The sequence below is a fragment of the Ranitomeya variabilis genome, chromosome 6, assembly GCF_051348905.1.
Source record: "Ranitomeya variabilis isolate aRanVar5 chromosome 6, aRanVar5.hap1, whole genome shotgun sequence".
Taxonomy (NCBI): domain Eukaryota; kingdom Metazoa; phylum Chordata; class Amphibia; order Anura; family Dendrobatidae; genus Ranitomeya; species Ranitomeya variabilis.
In genome coordinates this window covers 271,144,229-271,162,211 of record NC_135237.1, presented here as the reverse complement: position 1 = coordinate 271,162,211, position 17,983 = coordinate 271,144,229, and the positions used below count along the sequence as shown (strand labels likewise).

General features: G+C 47.2%; 1 protein-coding gene and 1 long non-coding RNA gene across 7 annotated transcripts in view; one reads left to right on the top strand and one right to left on the bottom strand.

The window, feature by feature from the left end:
• LOC143782308 (NFX1-type zinc finger-containing protein 1-like) overlaps positions 1-17,983 on the bottom strand; it is a 495,771-nt gene that overhangs the window by 368,863 nt on the left and 108,925 nt on the right. The gene's annotated exons all lie outside the window — the stretch shown is intronic.
• Positions 1-17,983, top strand: part of LOC143782309 (uncharacterized) — a 37,845-nt gene that overhangs the window by 17,102 nt on the left and 2,760 nt on the right. For 3 of the 6 annotated variants that reach the window (XR_013216924.1, XR_013216926.1, XR_013216928.1), the window contains exon 3: positions 8,739-8,928. The exons of the other annotated variants lie outside the window; for them this stretch is intronic. This is a non-coding gene — a long non-coding RNA (uncharacterized LOC143782309). The remainder of the gene's footprint in view (positions 1-8,738; positions 8,929-17,983) is intronic. 6 annotated transcript variants of the gene reach the window in all.

Sequence of the window (17,983 nt, the reverse complement as noted above, 5' to 3'; positions counted from 1 at the left end):
CACGGAGCCTATGCAAATCGCAGGGGTGTCACATGTGAAGCATCGTGCCCCTTTGCTCAGGAAGCAGAGAGCCTGTTTTTGCTGTGGTAAAACTGGTCATTATGTTAATGCTTGTCCTCTGCTATCTAAGAAAAGCGCAACGGCGGAAAAACTACCAAGCTCAGAGGGTGTGGAGGAGGCCAATCTGAACTTATGCATATCCTCCATTGTGGTTTCTCAATGCATGCTCCCTGCCAAAGTTATGGTCGCTGGCAGAGAGCTGCCAATCACTGTGTTTGTGGATAGTGGTTCTGCCACTAATCTTATTGATGAGGAGTTTGCGCGCACAGCCGGTTTCAGGATCGAAAAACTGCCTCATCCTATCCGGGTGGTCACCATCAATGCCGCTCCTCTCCCACAGGGAGATTACTGAGTTTGTGGCTGAGGTTAAACTCCACATTGGGGTCCTACATTCAGAGCAAGTTACATGTAGGGTGCTCAGTAGTCTGCCTGCACAAATGGTTCTGGGTTTTCCATGGTTGGCTTTGCACAACCCGGTGATTGACTGGAAAACCCAGGACATCATCCAGTGGAGCGGATTCTGCCAGGAGAATTGCCTGGCCACGTGTGTGTCCGCTGTGACTCCTAGTATTCCTGAGTCTCTGCTGGATTAATCAGATGTGTTTTCTGAGAAGGGTTGTTCAGAATTGCCACCACATCGTCCCTATGACTGCACTATTAGGTTAAAACCAGGGGCCAAATTGCCAAAAGCTAGGATGTTTAACATCTCTGGTCCTGAGAGGCAAGCCTTAAAAGACTACATCGCTGAGAATCTGAGCAAAGGGCACATCAGGCCTTCGTCCTCGCCTGTGGCGGCAGGGTTCTTCTTCGTTAAGAAGAAAGATGGCGGTTTACGCCCGTGTCTGGATTTCAGGGAGTTAAACCAGATTACATTTCGTGACCCATACCCTATGCCGCTGATACCCGATCTGTTCAATCAGGTGGCTGGTGCTAGGTGGTTCTCTAAGCTTGACCTCAGGGGGGCGTACAACCTCATAAGAGTCCGTCAAGGGGATGAGTGGAAAACGGCTTTTAATACTCCTGAGGGTCATTTTGAAAATCTGGTGATGCCATTTGGTTTGACAAACGCGCCTGCTGTATTTCAACATTTCATAAACGATGTGTTCTCTCATGTCCTGGGAAAATTAGTTATTGTGTACCTTAATGACATTCTCATCTATTCATGCGACCGTGATACTCATTTAGAGCATGTTAGGCAGGTGTTACAGCTATTCAGAGAGAATAAGCTATATGCTAAATTGGAGAAATGTGTATTTTCGGTTCAGGAGTTGCCTTTCTTGGGTTATATTGTGTCCGCTTCTGGGTTTAAAATGGACGCCGCTAAGGTACAAGCGGTGCTGCGTTGGGAACGGCCTGATAACCTAAAAGCGCTCCAGCGGTTCCTTGGGTTTTCTAACTATTATAGAAAGTTTATCAAAAACTTTTCTACCATTGCTAAACCGCTCACTGACATGACAAAAAAGGTAACGATTTCTCCACCTGGTCTGAGCCGGCTGTGCGCGCATTCGAGTTTCTGAAGTACAGTTTTGCTTCACCTCCCATTCTGGTGCAACCAGATGTATCGAAACCATTTACCGTGGAAGTCGATGCGTCTGAGGTTGGAGTGGGGGCGGTGCTGTCTCAAGGCTCATCCTTGAGCGAGTTGCGTCCATGCGCCTATTTCTCCAAGAAACTGTCGCCCGCCGAACGTAACTACGATATCGGCAACAGGGAGTTGTTGGCTATCAAGTTGGCTTTTGAGGAATGGTGACAATTTTTGGAGGGGTCGGTTCACCAGGTTACTGTTATTACCGACCATAAGAATTTGCTTTATTTGGAGTCAGCCAAGCGTCTGTCCCCCAGGCAGGCTCGCTGGGCATTGTTTTTCACGCGGTTCAACTTTTTTGTTACTTACCGACCTGGGTCTAAGAACACTAAGGCGGATGCTTTGTCCAGGTGTTTTCCGGGGGGAGAACCTCGGGAAGAACCAGTACCCATCTTCCAAAAAGGTGTAGTGGTCTCGGCTCTCACGACAGAGGTTGAGGCTGAGATTGCCAAGGCTCAGGAGGAAGTACCACCTGATCTTTTGTAAATCGTTTGTACTGCTCCATCTTCGCCTAAAAATATTGGCAGAGCATCATGATGCTGTCCTGGCTGGTCACCCAGGGGCTAGGGGTACTTTGGAGTTTGTGTATCAGCAAAAACTGGAGGCAAATTTGCAATCATCAGCCCCGAAGCTGTGCATAGGATGTACTTGGACATTCCAACATGACAACGATCCAAAACACAAGGCCAAGTCAACCTGTCATTGGCTACAGCAGAATAAAGTGAAGGTTCTGGAGTGGCCATTTCAGTCTCCTGACCTCAATATCATTGAACCACTCTGGGGAGATCTCAAGCGCGCAGTTCATGCTAGACAGCCCAGGAATTTACAGAAACTGGAGGCTTTTTGCCAAGAAGAGTGGGTAGCTTTAACATCTGAGAAAATAAAGAACCTCATTCACAACTAACACAAAAGACTTCAAGCTGTCATTGATGTTAGAGGGAGCAATACACAGTATTAAGAAATGGGGTATGTGAACTTTGGATCAGGGTCATTTGAATGTTTTGGGTTGTCATTACGATTTAAAGAGAGAAAACACAGGAGTGTGACAATAAATGGCTAAACCCAACTACTAGCCATGAGTAGAGAAAAAGGTTTGGTGTTATCATTCATATTCTCTTAAAAAAGGCCAAGAAAGCAAAAATTCTTCCAGGGTATATAAACTTTTGAGTACAACTGTATATATAATCATCTCCTGCCTCAGAAGAACTGTTTTTTAAGTCCTTCACTGGATTATTTGGTACATGTGGCATAAACCGTAATAAAGTAAAAATAAACACCGCCATTTGGGTAACACAAGAAAATAAAACTAAACAGTATATCACAGTCCAAACGTCTGCGGGGGATCTGCCCGCTCGGGGTTAGCAGAAACACAGTGGTCAGTTTAGCACCAACACTAGCACTTCCATGGAGTTAGCCTTTCCAGACACACTGAATGCTGAATGCCTCAGAAGGCCAACTATTTAAATCCCAGACCACACCCTGGGGTGGAGATATGGTGGATAACGTCCCACCCGCTCTATGGTTGTCCACAAAAACCAAGCCTTTAAAATGGACAATTAACCCTTCTCAACACATAGTGTGTTGGAGCAAACTTCTGGGTTATCTCCACTCTATCACTTTGCCAGTGATTTTGTCACATATTCCCCCCCCCCCCCCTCTGCCCAAAGCCGGGGTGATTTGGCACCTTCACTCACTAGACAGGGAAGTCTGGACAGGGTATGTGCAATAATATGTAGTTTCCCGGCTTGTGCTCCACATGAAAACTGGAGCGCTAGAAACCACCTAGTCACACGGGCATTCTTCCCCTTCCTTTTCCTCATCCATCTCAGGGGCACAGGATCTGATACTACCCCGAACTACAGGTAGTACCTCAGTGTGTCAATTTCCCATTTGATGGCCTTTCTAAGTTTTCTGCTTAACTTACTTATTGGGACAACACGGTTCCCAACTCAACTTCTGAGATGACCACGAATTCCCTACTGAAGTCTTGAAAGCCATCTTTGCTTCAGAGGACCATTTGGCTATCAAATTCTTTGTGCCCTTAAGAAGATCAGTCAGGGAAACGGCTATCATTGCGAAATTTGGGATAAATTGGCGATAGTATCCCATAATTCCCGAACTTGTTTCTTGGAGACCAGTTGCAGCCAATTCTGGATTGCCTCTACCTTGCCTATACTGAAAGCACTCGTCAGGTGTAGAGAAGGCTGTCTGTTCCCTAGCACTTGGGGACAGAAGATTTTGCAGGTACCCTTTCGGTAGGTTCAAGGTGGTGGTATATCTGGCTGACCCTAGCCTTTCAATGAGCTGATCAAGCCAGGGCATCAGATATGCATCGAACTTGGGACACCTCATTTAGCTTCCTGTAGTCGTTACATAAACGTCACTCTCCATCCGGCTGTGGCACAAGGACAATGGGGCTGGACCGACCGCTCTTTGACTCCACAATGATGCCCAGGCTTAACATTCTCCTTACCTCACCTCCTAGGAGAGTACCTTGCGGACAGCTTCAGGAATCCGATACGGCTTTTGGTTCACCCTCATGTGTGGTTCCGTCAGGATTTCATGCTCCACAACCTGCGTACAACCTGGCAACTCCGAAAACAGGTCATATTTCTGCTGAAGCAGCTCTCCCCACTGTTGCTTTCTGGGCCAGTTACAGTGTCTCTGCCATTGTGACATCCTCAACCCTGGGTTCAGGATTGGCCTCCAGGCACATAGCTTCCACTAGTTCCCTTTCTCGCCATGGTTTGAGCAGGTTAATGTGGTACACCTGGTACAACTTTCCTCACCCTGGTTGGTGGACCTTGTAGTTGACGTTACTTAACTTTTCGACCACCTCATATGGCCCTTGCCACTTGGCCAGGAATTTACTTTCAAACATGGATACCAACACCAATACCCAGTCACCAGGGATAAACTGTCTCAGCCTTGCTTATCGATTGTAGACCCCTGGGCCTCTTGTGCTTGAAGGAGGCTCTATTTCACAATCAGCATCAACTTTGCGATCCAGTACTGCATCTAGGCCACATGCTTGATGATGCTCTGGTGGGGTGTAACCTCTTCTTCCCAGGTCTCCTTCTCAATATTCAGAAGTCCATGAGGGTACCATCCATACAGCGGTTTGAAAGTGGCGAACTCCGCAGAGGCCTGTGTGACTTCCCTGATGGATAACAGCAGGTACAGCAGTAGACAATCCCAGTCTCGGCCATTCTTCTACATGACCTTCTTATGTATGGACTTCAAGGACTTGTTGAACCTCTCCACCATGCCATCCGTCTGCGGATGGTGCACCGACTTCCAGTTGTGTAATCTGGAAAGCCTTACATAACGCCCTCATCACTTAGGACATAAAAGGAGTTCCTTGGTCCATCAGGATCTCCTTTGGCAGGCCTGTCCGGGATAAAATATGGACTAGCTCTCCGGATATATTGGCACGAGTTTCTCAGTGGTACTGCCTACGGATAATGTGTTGCATAGTCCATAACCAATAGGATGTATTGGTGCCCCCTGGCAGACTTAACTAGGGGCCCTACAAGATCCATAGCAATCCAGTCAAATGGGACCTCTATAATGGGCAATGGCACTAGGGGACTTCGGAAGTTGGATTCGGGAGCAGTTAGCTGACAGGTAGGGCAGGACCAGCAGTAGTTAACAATATCTCCGTGACATCCAGGCCATTAGAATCTCTGAATGATCCATTCTTGAATTTTGTCTAGTCTCAAAAGCCCACCCAAGACATGAGAATGGACCAGGTCTAGTACCCTACATCTATAGGGATCCAGTATCCAGTACTAACAACTGCTCTACCATTTCCTCTCTTTTTTAGTGACCCAATATAGCAGATCCTCATTTAAAGCGAAATGTGGAAACCTGGTGTCAGCCCTTAGTTCTTGAGCCATTTATCACCATCCCATTGTCAAATGCCCCTTTTAGAGTAAGATCCCGCATTTGAGCAGTCCCAAAATTTCACCAAGAAACCCCCAGTTCAGGAATCTTGGCCTCACTGGTCACCGTCTCGTCCTCGTCACCAGCAGGGACACACAGGACCACCGACTGCGATGGGGATTCATCACGGTTGCATCGGCTCCTATCTGAGTCACTTGGAACCCCGCCTTCCGCCATAAGTTCCAGAACAAGCTAAAGTCCCTCCCTATTATCACCAGTTGTAGCAGGTCCTTAACCACTCCAACCTCATGGGACTCAGCCCCACAGTTCTTGCTTATAGTCACTCTGGCAATGGGATAGTCCTTGGCATCCCATTGAATACAGCGGATGCCCACGTGTTTCTTGGGGATCATCTGGTGGGGGAGTGTGGCCCTTACCAGGGTCACTGAACTCTCCGATTCCAAGAGTCCCAACACCAGTACCCCATTTATTTTTACAGGGCATGCCTGTGGCCCTCACCAGGTTGATAGTCCACACTGCAAGTGAGATAGGCATAGTAGGAAGAGCGTCTCCCTAGGCTGCAGTCTAGACCCGGTTTCAGGGGAACTTCCCTATATATGTTCTGGCTTGGAGGAGTTAGATTAGTCTGTAGAGAGTGTGAAGGAGGAAGGAGCTCAGGAGAAGTGAGGAACTGGAGGGGAGCTGTGACTGGGCTCCCTCCCCGCTGAAGTGCAGGAACCGGACACCGGGAGTCCGAGACTGTGTGAGACTGTATGCCCCACAGCAGAAACCGGAGGGCAAGGGATTTCAGATCGCCTGTCCACAACCACACCCAAAGGCACAGCAACATATAGAGCCCTGAGTCGCCGCAAGTAGAGACACCTGTAAAAAGGCTCGAGTTGCCTGCCATGCGGGTACTGTCCTACATATAGGACAGAGAGAGAGATTACTTTGTAAAGCCTCAGGCAGCAAGGGACGCACACTACAATGCAGAAACGAAGGCTTCCAACCCCACCTGCTAAGGTGACTCCAAATTACTTCCAGGTTGACTGGACCTTACCTTCATCTGTTACCGGTACCCTGGACTGTGGCTGCTTACTACCAGTAAAAGGTAAAGAGACTGCAACCTTGTGTCCTCTAATTCTTTCTGGCACCACACCATCTACCATCTTTGCCTACTACACAAGAAGCCCTGGGGACTAAGCTTCACCTATGGGCAGGCAGACCAGGCAGCTGCCTAGGGCCCTCGCTCCCCCAGGGGCCCCCAGCTAGCGGCACATCACGCAGCCGCTAGGGGGCCTCTGTGAGGCAGGGGGCTCGCCTGCTGCCAGTGACGACTCCCCTTCCACAACCGCCGCATTGAACTATACCAGCTTCTGCCAGTACAGTTCAAAGCAATGATGGAGGAGAGAGCATCAGCTGATGCTCCCTCTCCCATCATTCCCCACTGCCTCTGACACTGCGGGTGCGCGATGATGTCATCGCGCACTCACTGTGTGCCAGGCAGTGCAGCCGCTGAGACAGGAGCAGGGTGGGCACGAGAAGAGGTGAGATTTGTGTTTTTTTTTACTATAACAGTGACTACTGGACTGTGGGGCCATTCTCGGGGGGGAGATATGGGCTGTGCTATATACTATGCGGGCTGTGCTATATACTATGTGGGCTGTGCTATACACTATGCGTGCAGTGTTATATTCTATGCGGGCTGTGCTATATACTATGTGGATTGTGCTATATACTATGCGGGCTGTTATATACTATGCGGGCTGTGTTATATACTATGAGGGTATATTATATTCTATGGGGGAGGCTGTGTTATATAATATGGGGATATATTCTATTCTATTGAGGAGGCTGTGTTATATACTATGTGGTTGTGTTATATAATATGGGGGGTACATTATATTCTATGGGGGAGGCTGTGTTATATACTATGGGAGGCTGCATTATATTCTATGGGGGGCTACATTATATACTATGGGGAGGTGGGCTGTATTATATTCTATGGGTGGGCTACATTATATTCTATGGGGGGCTGTATTAGATTTTATGAGAGAGAGCTGCATCATACTCTAATGAGGCTACATTATATTCTATGGGGAGGTGGGCTGTATTATATTCTATTCGGGGCTACATTATATTCTATGGGGGGCTGTATTATAGTTATATTCTATGAGGGGTGATTGCATCAAACTCTATGAGGGGGCTACATTATACTATATGAGGAGGGCTGCATTATATTATATAGGGGGCTTACATTATACTCTGTGGGGTGGCTGCATTATGCTCTATGGGGTGGCTGCGTTATACTATATGTGGGCTGCATTACACTGCATTGAGGACTACGGGGAATACATATTACTATATGAAGAACTATGGGGTGCATTATACTATGTGAAGTGTATTGTACTATAAAGATGACTATAGCGGTGCATTATACTATATGGAGGACTATGAGGAGTGTATTATACTACTTGGAGCAGTGTATTTTAATATATGGAGGACTATGAGGAGTGTATTACACTATATGGAGGACTGTGGGAAGTGTATAACACTATATGGAGGACTGAGGAGTATATTATACTATATGGAGGACTATGGGGCATATTATATTATATGGAGGACTATGGGGTGTGCATTTTACAATATGGAGGACTGTGGTGCACATTATACTATGTGGAGGACTATGGGGTGTATTATACTAAACAAGCAAAATGCTGCATATTCATCGAGTGGAGAAATCGAGATTGGATTGTTTATGCCGGAACAAAAAATTATTGTTCTCAGCAGCACCTCGCCGGTGTAAACTGTAGATATGCTGCTGATAACACGATACTGTATGGTGATCTATTAGTGATCATTCTGTCCCCATTATTATTTCTCAGATGGAGGAAAGAGGCCGGGAAACAAGCGTTGAATGATTTCAATATTGTCGATCACACTCATTTAGCGGCCTGAACTCAGTGCATGTAAATATAACCGAAATGCTTCTGTGTGATGTGCAATATGTTAGCATTTGGGGCCCCATTTTAAACTTTGCCTAAAACCACCCTTGCCTGTGGGAAGCCACCCCATCATTTCTGCAATAACATCATCCCCAGTGGACCCCTTTAAGCAGCGTTGGTCATCCCTGACCGAATACCAAAGGTGGTATCATGAACATTCTTTATTCAAGACAACCCCTTTAAAGACTTTCCCTTTAATTTAGATGCACAGGGCCATGGATCGGGTCGCTACCACCGTGTCTACTCCTTTGACGACCGCTGGACCCGGTACCGAGTAACCCCTAGACCCTGGCGGGCGCTCCATTTAAACCCCAGACCACACCATGGGATGGGATAAGGTGGAAACCTCCCACTCGCTTTATGGTTGTCCACAAATCCCCAGCACTTAAAAAGGTAAATTAACCCCTGTCAACACATAGTGTATCTATCATCCAGCACTTTGCCAGTGACTTTGTCACAATATACATACAGTATATATTATAGTAAACAATTGTACATACAGATTTAGCAATTGTTCATAATACCGTTAATAGTGTAAAGCATTGTTGGTTAGCTTGATGTTTGTGACTGTGTCGACAGTGGGTGTGCCATTGGCTGGGCTTACTCTGGAGGGGCGTGTCTAAGCGACTACCCGGTTTTCACTTAAGCCTCTTATGGTGAGGATAGGTTTGGGCTGTAGGTAGTCACCAGATGCCACTCAACGGCAGTTTCCGGGGCTGCAGAAGCTGACCCATGGGTCAAGGCAGGAATGTGGAGCACAGGAGGGCAAAGTCAAAAGTGTAGTCAGGTGGTCTGAGATTGGGGCAGGCAGGTTCAGTATACAAAGGCGAGGTAAGGAGTGGAGAGGTCAGGCAGAACGATTAAACTAGCCAGGTTGGTTTAAGCTCAGGCAAGCTGTGCAGGAAGTAGTTGCCTAATATACCACCGGTTAGCAAGGGATAGGCCAGGGAAGCTAATCACTCCATGACCTAGTGGCCACAAGTTCCTGCAATGTTCAGCTGCATCTCATTATAGCCTCCAGCAGTAAGAGACCTAGCAGAACTGGAAATGTTGCACAAAGCAGCTCAGACACTGGGATGAGCAAAGAGGTGCATGCGGTGAGTCGGGCGATGCTTACAACCCTTGCGAGCCACCGGCGTGACAGTAAAATTTGCATATGGCATTCATTACAATTTGTTTCCATTTTGTTGTTGCATTATATTTTTTCCAATTTGTAGTATATCATTAGGTAACAATAGCTATAATTGTGCTGATGAACTACAAGTATCCTACAGATTTTCTTAAAATATTGACAAGCTAAAGCTTGCAATAAATAGAGAGCAATCGTTTGCCAACGTTCTTAAGAGGTATTATTTAGAGTTTGATTGTTCTAATGATAGAACATTACACTTAAAAGGGTTTTCCAATAAATATATTGCAATAGATGTGAGAAAAGCGGTTCTGGCTTAGCTATTGAAATAAGCAGTCAGATGCCCCCTTCAACTAGTACATCGGTCATGTGCTGATGCAAGAAACACTGCCATGTCTTGTGCCATGCACTGAATAGGAAGCGAATAGGCCAAGACTTCTGATGGAGGTGCTACCTAATAATGGGGGCACGTAGCCTAATAAAAATCTTAGTAAATTATACACTGTAACTTACTGTTGAAAGTTTCCTTGTATATTTGTTTCTTAATGTTTAAGAAAATGTTTAGCATCTTTAAAGGCAACCTGTCACATCCAGAAATGCTATTTTTCTTCACATATAGGGAAAGTAGCAGGTAACTAGAATTGAAATCCTGTGTAGCCGGTATATTGGAAAAGTGGAAACAGAGAGAAAATTAAGAATTATTCTTCCTACAGCCACTCACTTCCAGTTATTGTGGAGCTGCAGGGATCACATGCAGTTATTACTCTCTACATAGTGAGCGCGGCTAGAATAACACGCCAACACATTGGTTGACAGCCTGCTTTTCTAGTTTGCCGAGCAGGCTGTCAAAGAAGGGAAATGATAACATGATGCTGTAAGGCTATGTGCACACTTTGCAGATTTGGGTGCAGAATTTTCTGCACAAAATCTGCATCTTCTGGCAGAAAATGCAGGTGCAGATTTGATGCGTTTTTCTTGCGGATTTTGTGCGTTTTTGTTGCGGATTTTGAGCGGATATCATGCCTTTTTTTACCCCTGCGGATTTCTAAAATGGAAGGGTGCAGAAACGCTGTAGATCTGCACAAAAGTAGTGGCATGCTCCTTCTTTCAATCCGTTGCATTTTCCATGCGGAATTTTCCGCACCATTAGCACAGCATTTTTTCTCCCATTGATTTACATTGTACTGTAAATCGCTTTGCGGATCTGCAGCGTTTCTGTGCGGAAAAAAAATCTGCATTGTGTGCACATAGCCTAACTGATCACTGCACCTCCCTAACGAATGCAAGTGAGTGGCTGCAGGAAGAATAAATCTTAATTTTCTCTCTGTGACACTGTTCCAATATGCCAGCTACACATGACATAAGGGGTATTCGCGATTAATTTTAGCGTCAAAATTTTAACCCCTTTTCATCCTACTCCCCACCTCATTCCTTTCTTAATAAAAGACCAGATAATCTTGCCACCCTTGAATTGGATTAATAGACTACAACAGCCTTTTATTAACATTTATTACAAAACAGTTTAAACAACAACATCCCATTGCTGATGCTCTCTCTCATTCACAGTGGGATCGATTTTGCGATCTGGTGCCATCAAGCAGGGACAACAGGCCTGGTGTGTCCAGCAGAGTTGTGGAGCCTTTCTTGTAGGCAGTAAGGGATTTGTTTTCCAGGTCTTTATCAGATAAAACATGGGCACACTACGACCGGTCTTGGATGATTTGGGAGTATTGGAGGGCATCCCTTGGAGTGGAATTGGAAGAAGAGAGTATGTTATTGTTGCTGTGGGGCATTGTTGGGAAACAGGTTGTTCGGTGGCAAAATTGAATAAATTTATGGCAGGTATAGCTTTTGGTTTTAAGGTAAGGGGTCTTAAGGATGAAACAAAGTCTTTTTTGGTCCTTCAATCCTTAAAAGGTTGGAAAAAGGGTTGGAAGGTATTGGATGGGACCTAGGAAAGAGTCCTTGGAGGGAACTGATAAAAGATATCAAGTTTGATTTGTTAAGGCTCTGAGCAATGTTTCCTAGAGTGCTGACAATTTGGTCAGATATCATTCCCAGGAAAGTGTGGTGGGGAGCTCAGTCTATTGAGGAGGTGAATAAAGCAAAGATAAAAGTGAATAGGGTGATGTCTCGTTTTGTGGTAAGGAACTGTGCGGTGGTGGTGCATCACGTGGAACTGGAGTCTGGTGAAGGGGAATTTTGGAGGACGGACAGAATACATTTGAAAGCTATAGGTATGGACATGTGATGTTTCAAAGTTAGTGGAGTTGGTTGATGGCAGATTGTTGGGGAGGGGATCTCAAGAGGTTCTGGACCCCCCCAGGTGGATTTAAGTGGACAGGTGTTTAAATAATGCCGGCGAAGGGATTAAAGCGGACCCGTGGTTAATGGTTTCGTACATTGGCTAAGTTGGGTGATAGGTGCCTCTGAGCTGGGGCATAGCGGCTAGGGGTAAGACTCAACCTGGGGCCAAGGTGGGCTTATTAAACCTGCAGTTTATAATTTGGTGGCTTCGAGGATCATCCCTTCTGACATTTCTGCACGCAAAATTTAATTTCCCCAGTAGAGATTGCAATTCTCGCAATTTTACCTTCCTTAATCCACTAATTCTCAACACTTCAGCTCTCATGTCAACCACTTTTTCTTCTGGCAAGCTACACTCCATCGCTAGGGTATCTCAATCTCAGTCCCCAAGAAACTTAATGAGGTCACTGGCCCAACCATCTCCTCTTCCGCTAAGGGAAACCCAGATTTCTTGGCCAAGCTTTCCATTGTACGCAATAACATGTATGAGGCAGCAAATGGTGTGATTTGCGAGGGTCGCTATATGTCCCCCAGGATGCGCTCAGAAGTGTATTAGATCCGCTGAAGTGCCTTGTGGTCACAACAGGATGCCTGTGAGTCACAAGGCAGAATAACAGTCAGGAAAACCCGGTATGGACTTTTATTTTTGAAACGGACTGCAGGAAGGTAGTGGAGCTGGTCCGTCTCCTCCAGGCCGGAGCCTATGGCCACAGAGTCGGGGAAGAGGTAAAAAAACCCTGCAGGAAAGGTTTGGGTGTGTCAGTTTGGAGTTTGCAACCTGTGGAGCAGTCGGCTCTGCAAAAGGCTCTATCTGAGTGAGAAAACACAAAGCCAAGCAGCGCAAACTTCTGGCACCCTGCAGCTGGATACGGTGGTGCAGTTGCCCTCAGCAACCGGACATTTATGAACTGTCTTGTTTCCTGGCTGCAATTCGGAGGATACCTTGTGCTGTACACTGCGTGAGTTTTTGGACAATTAAACGCATTTTGTTGTGAACTTTTCCTGTGGTCACAGTGACCCAAACACGCTGCACTACATATGGATGGAGAATGCACGCAGTGTGAACTAAGGCATACCCCAAAGCTTGCTGCATGTCATTAATTAAGCCTGCAATGTTAGTTCAAACCTGCTGGAAAGATGGAGGAAATACTTAAGGAGTTGGTTCCAGCAGCGATATCAAGAGCAAGGGCAGCAAACAAATAATCTGTTGATATAGCAGATCGCGTCTCTACGAAAGGCACCCACCCCAGCGACCACGTTCTGCTCGAAGACCAGGTACAAAGTCCGGTCACCACTGAAGATGGCGCCTGAGGACGACATGAAGGTCCTCCTCACCATCTTCAAACGCACTGTAGAGCCGGTGACCCAGTGGGATGAAGTGGTGGTCCCATTCCTGACAGGAGATGCCCAGAAGACCTACCTGGACCTCAGTCGGGATGATGCCCTGGACTATGGGAAGCTGAAAGGTGAGATCCTTACCAGATTGGGGGTGAATGCATAAGTGCGGGCCCAACTTGTGTTCCAGTGGTCCTTTTCCGAGTCTTGCCCTGCCCCATCTCAGGCATATAACTTGCTGCAACTGGTTAAAAAATGGCTTCAGCCTGAGACCTTAACCCTATTCCAGATGGCAGAGAGGGTGGTGATCGACCGGCTGATGAGGTCTCTGCCAGCAGCCATATAGGGTTGGGTGGGGCAAGGGGACCCGGGCACTTTGGATCAGGTGGTAGGACTGACTGAGCGGTATACAGCCACTCAGGACTTTATATGAGACACTGCTCCACTTCGGCTGTCACGCAAGGCCCCGCCAGCTCTGGAGCCTGGGAAAAGTACACGACCCTCCACTGGGGCCAATACAGGTCGGGAGGAGAGTGACAACAGACCCCTGTCCCCTAAATTGGCCCCAAGGTCCCCTTATGTTGCAGTTGTTAAGCGTTGGCGATGCCAAGGACCTGGACATGTGGTTGCCAACTGCTCCCTAACAGCAGAACTCTTGGACTGTGGGTATGCTTGCTGTATGTCTACGTATGCACAGCCCGTCTGCACTGCCACTACAGGCCCTGCTAGTTCCAAACCCCAGCTGTGCAAGGTACTCAATAATGGTTACCAAACGGATGCACTCTTGGACTTGGGGATCTTGGTGACTCTGGTACATGGGTCCCTGGTTGCTGGGGACAATCCCAATGGATGGAAGGTGGGGGTGGTGTGCATACATGGGGAGCTCCGAGAGTACCCGACCATGGAGGTTACATTTTCCACCCCTTGTGGAGAGATAAAAAATGTGGTAGGAGTGGTAAAGACTCTTCCATATGGGACTGTATTGGGAAGAGACTTACCCCTGTCCTGGTCCCTGTGGAAGACCAGGGTTAACCCTCCCAGGGTAAATGGTATTCTGGGTGCAGAACCCGAAGATCCCGAGTCAGGGATACCTGCCGTAGGGGTTGCCAACCTAGGGACAGAGTGTAAATCCGATAGGTTTCCCTTATAGGTATTGGCTGGAGAAGTCTTGAGACCCCACAGATCTCCGAGCTGGAAGTGTTCCCTGGTAAGTTCAGGACCGCCCAGCTCCAGGATCCCACTAATAGCCAGTGAACTATTTGCCATGTTTTGTCGCCTTGGGCTACCCAAGGAGATCCTTACAAATCAGGGAACTCCTATTATGTCCAAGGTGACCAGGGAGCTATGTAAGCTGCTCCGGATTAAACAGCTACATAAGTCTATGTAGAATTCACATACCGACGGGTTGGTGGAGCGGTTTAATAATACCTTCGAAGCCATGCTCAAAAAAGGTGGTCGCCAAAAATGGGAGGGATTGGGACATGTTACTGCCCTATCTAATGTTTGCCATCCTCCAGGTACCACAGGCATCTACTGGGTTCTCCCCATTTGACCTATTGCAGGCACCCAAGGGGACTTCTGGATGTAGCCAAGGAGACATGGGAACAGAAGCCCACTCCACATAAGAGTGTCATCGAGCATGTGGCAAGTATGTAGGATCAGATTGCGGCCGTACGGCCCATAGTAAAGGAGCATCTGTTGGATGCCCAGGCCACTCAGAGCCACACGTATAATAAAAGGGCCACGGTCAGGACCTTTAAAGAAGGGGACAGCATGTTGGTACTCGTGCCCACCCAAGAGAGTAAGCATTGGCCAAGTGGCAGGGGCCATTTGAGATACGAGGGAAGGTGGGCAAAGTGAATTATAGGGTGCCCCAACCCGGTAAAAGGAAGCCCGAGAAACTGTATTATGCTAACCTGCTTAAAGTGGGGAAGGACCGGGAGTGCTTGGTCATGGAGGCGACTCCAGGCATACCAACAGGGTATGGGTGTGAGGTAAAAGTAAATGACGCCCTCACAAAACAGCAGCGACGGAAGGCTTGAGCTTTGGTGCAGCGGAATACGGACATATTCTCAGAGCTGCCATGGCAGACCTCAGCGATCCAACATCACATTGTCACCGAGCCTCAGGTAAAGGTACGGATGAAACCATACTGGTACCAGAAGCCCGGAGATAAGCCATAGCGGCTGAAGTGAAGCAAATGCTTCGAATGGGAGTCATCGAGGAGTCCTGAAGTGAGTGGGCTAGCCCCATTGTGCTAATACCTAAACCAGACGGGTCATTACGCTTCTGTAATGACTTCAAGAAGTTAAATGAGGTGTCAAAATTTGACCTCTAACCAATGCCCCGGGTGGACGAGCTAATTGAAAAACTGGGGAAAGTACTTCAACACAATCGATCTCACCAAAGGGTACTGGAAGGTTCCACTAACAGAATCGGCGAAAGAGAAGACCGTATTTATAACACCAGAGGGTCTCTATCACTATGTCATCTTGCCTTTTGGGTCACATGGGACTCCGGCCGCCTTCCAGAGACTGATGGACATAGTGTTAGAGCCTCATCGGAAATAAACGTCGGCGTATTTGGATGACAGTCATTTTTAGTACCAACTGGGATACCCACCTGTCCCAGGTACAAACAGTGCTGGAGTCTCTCAGAAGTGCGGGGTTAACAGCAAACCCAAAGAAATGCGCAATAGGGCTCACGGAAGCCTGGTACTTACGATACGTGATAAGCAGCGTGGTTATCAAACCCCAAGAAAACAAGATCGAGGCCATCCAAAACTGGCCCAAGCAGTTGAGTACCAAACAGGAGAGGGCTTTTCTTGGCATTACTGGGTGGGTACTATTGTCGGTTTATACTCAATTTTGCGGGGAAATCAGCACCCCCTAACTGAACTGTTAAAAGGTAAGAAGTCAATTATGGTCCTTCGAAATTCTCAAGCAGAGGAAGCATTCCAGTCCCTGAAGTCGGCGTTGTGTGGACAGCCAGCCCTCATCAGTCCCAACTTCAAAGAAACTTCTCATGCAAACCGATGACTCAAGAGGCAGGCCTAGGAGCGGTGCTGTCGCAAGAGGTGAACGGAGATGAGCATCCAGTCAGCTATCTAAGCAGGAAACTGACCCCGGTGGAGAAAAATTAGAGTGTAGTGGAGGAGTGCTTACTGATTAAATGGGCCCTGGAGTCCCTACGCTACTATTTACTTTGGCGTCGTCGGGATGAGAAACACAAAAGAGAGGAATACTTGGGTCACCAGATGGTTCCTGTCCCGGCAAAACTTTAGTTTCTTAGTGGAACATGGGGGGGGGGGGGGGAGTCACAGGGAAATGCGGATGCCCTATCAAGGGCCCCCTGTATGGTGACAAATGATCAACCCCACAAGTTTGAACAGAGGGAGGGGTATGTGAGGCAGTGACTGGTATGATTTTCGAGGGTCACTACGCGTCGCACAGGATGCGCTCAGAAGCCTTTTAGATCTGCTGGAGTGCCTTGTGGTCACAGCAGGATGCCTGTGAGTCACAAGACAGAATAAAAGTAAACTTGAACCTGGTCAAGTTATTTGACCAAGGAAATTGTTCAGGAAAACCCGGTATGGGCTTTTAGTTTTGAAACGGACTGCAGGAAGGTAGTTTAGCGCCACACCAAGAGGTGAAACCCTCAAATTACCAAGTGTAGCCACAACAAAAGGTCCTGGCATCCTTCCCAAAACCAGCTGTTTTTCTAATTTATCAGAAACCACATCAGGAAATTGCAATGCAGATTTTATATTCTTAGTCGACAAACAAACTTTAGTATCAGCAAAAGGGATTCTGAAACCATCCCTAAAATTATCCCTTAACAAACTGTCAGCTGCCGTATCGGGATATTTATTTAGAAAGTACTCCATCTCGTCCAGACACACCGGCGTCTCCCCTTTTTTCAGTGTTATTACCTCCCCTCTGTCAGCCCACAGAGAAACACAGCCCTCTCTGTATTGCCACCGAGTGAGCTGACTGTCCCGAACCTCTGGTGCCCCCTGGAAATGACTGACTCCATTGCCCTAACCTGGTAGGGGCCATCACCCTCATCCATAAAGCTATGTCTTTATGGTCCCAGAGGATACTGGACTGCACTGCAGACGAAATTGCTAATCGTACCTCAAACATCCCTGACTGCCATAAACCCTATAAGCCTCCTCAATAGCATCCATATAACAAAACAGGCCTGAACAATTCTCTGGGGCCTTCTCACCTATCATGCTAGCTAAAATAGAAAATGCCAGCAACCAAGAATCTTCTGGGAATTAAACGATACCTCCTCTTTTCCTCATCCTCCTTCTTAGATTCATGTTTCCTCACCGTATCCAAATTAAACAGCTCCAATGGAAGCAAAGAAAATATTTTCACATATTATGCCTCCAAATCTTTTCCCTCAATTCTTGCTTCAGATGCACCCCCAACGGATCCTCAAAACAAACATATACCTCTCCCTTTGCTGCATCAGCCAAGCATACCAAATCATCCTTTTCTTCTTCCCCACCATCTTCGTAGATTGTCCTGAACCCAATGCTCCCTCGGCCACCATACTGACACCAGATGTCCCGCCACCTGCCTTAATGAATGCTGAAACGCCCACCCCCATACCGGAGGTCCCAAACCCTCTATTTTCCACATGAGACCCACCTAGCCCTAAAATTGT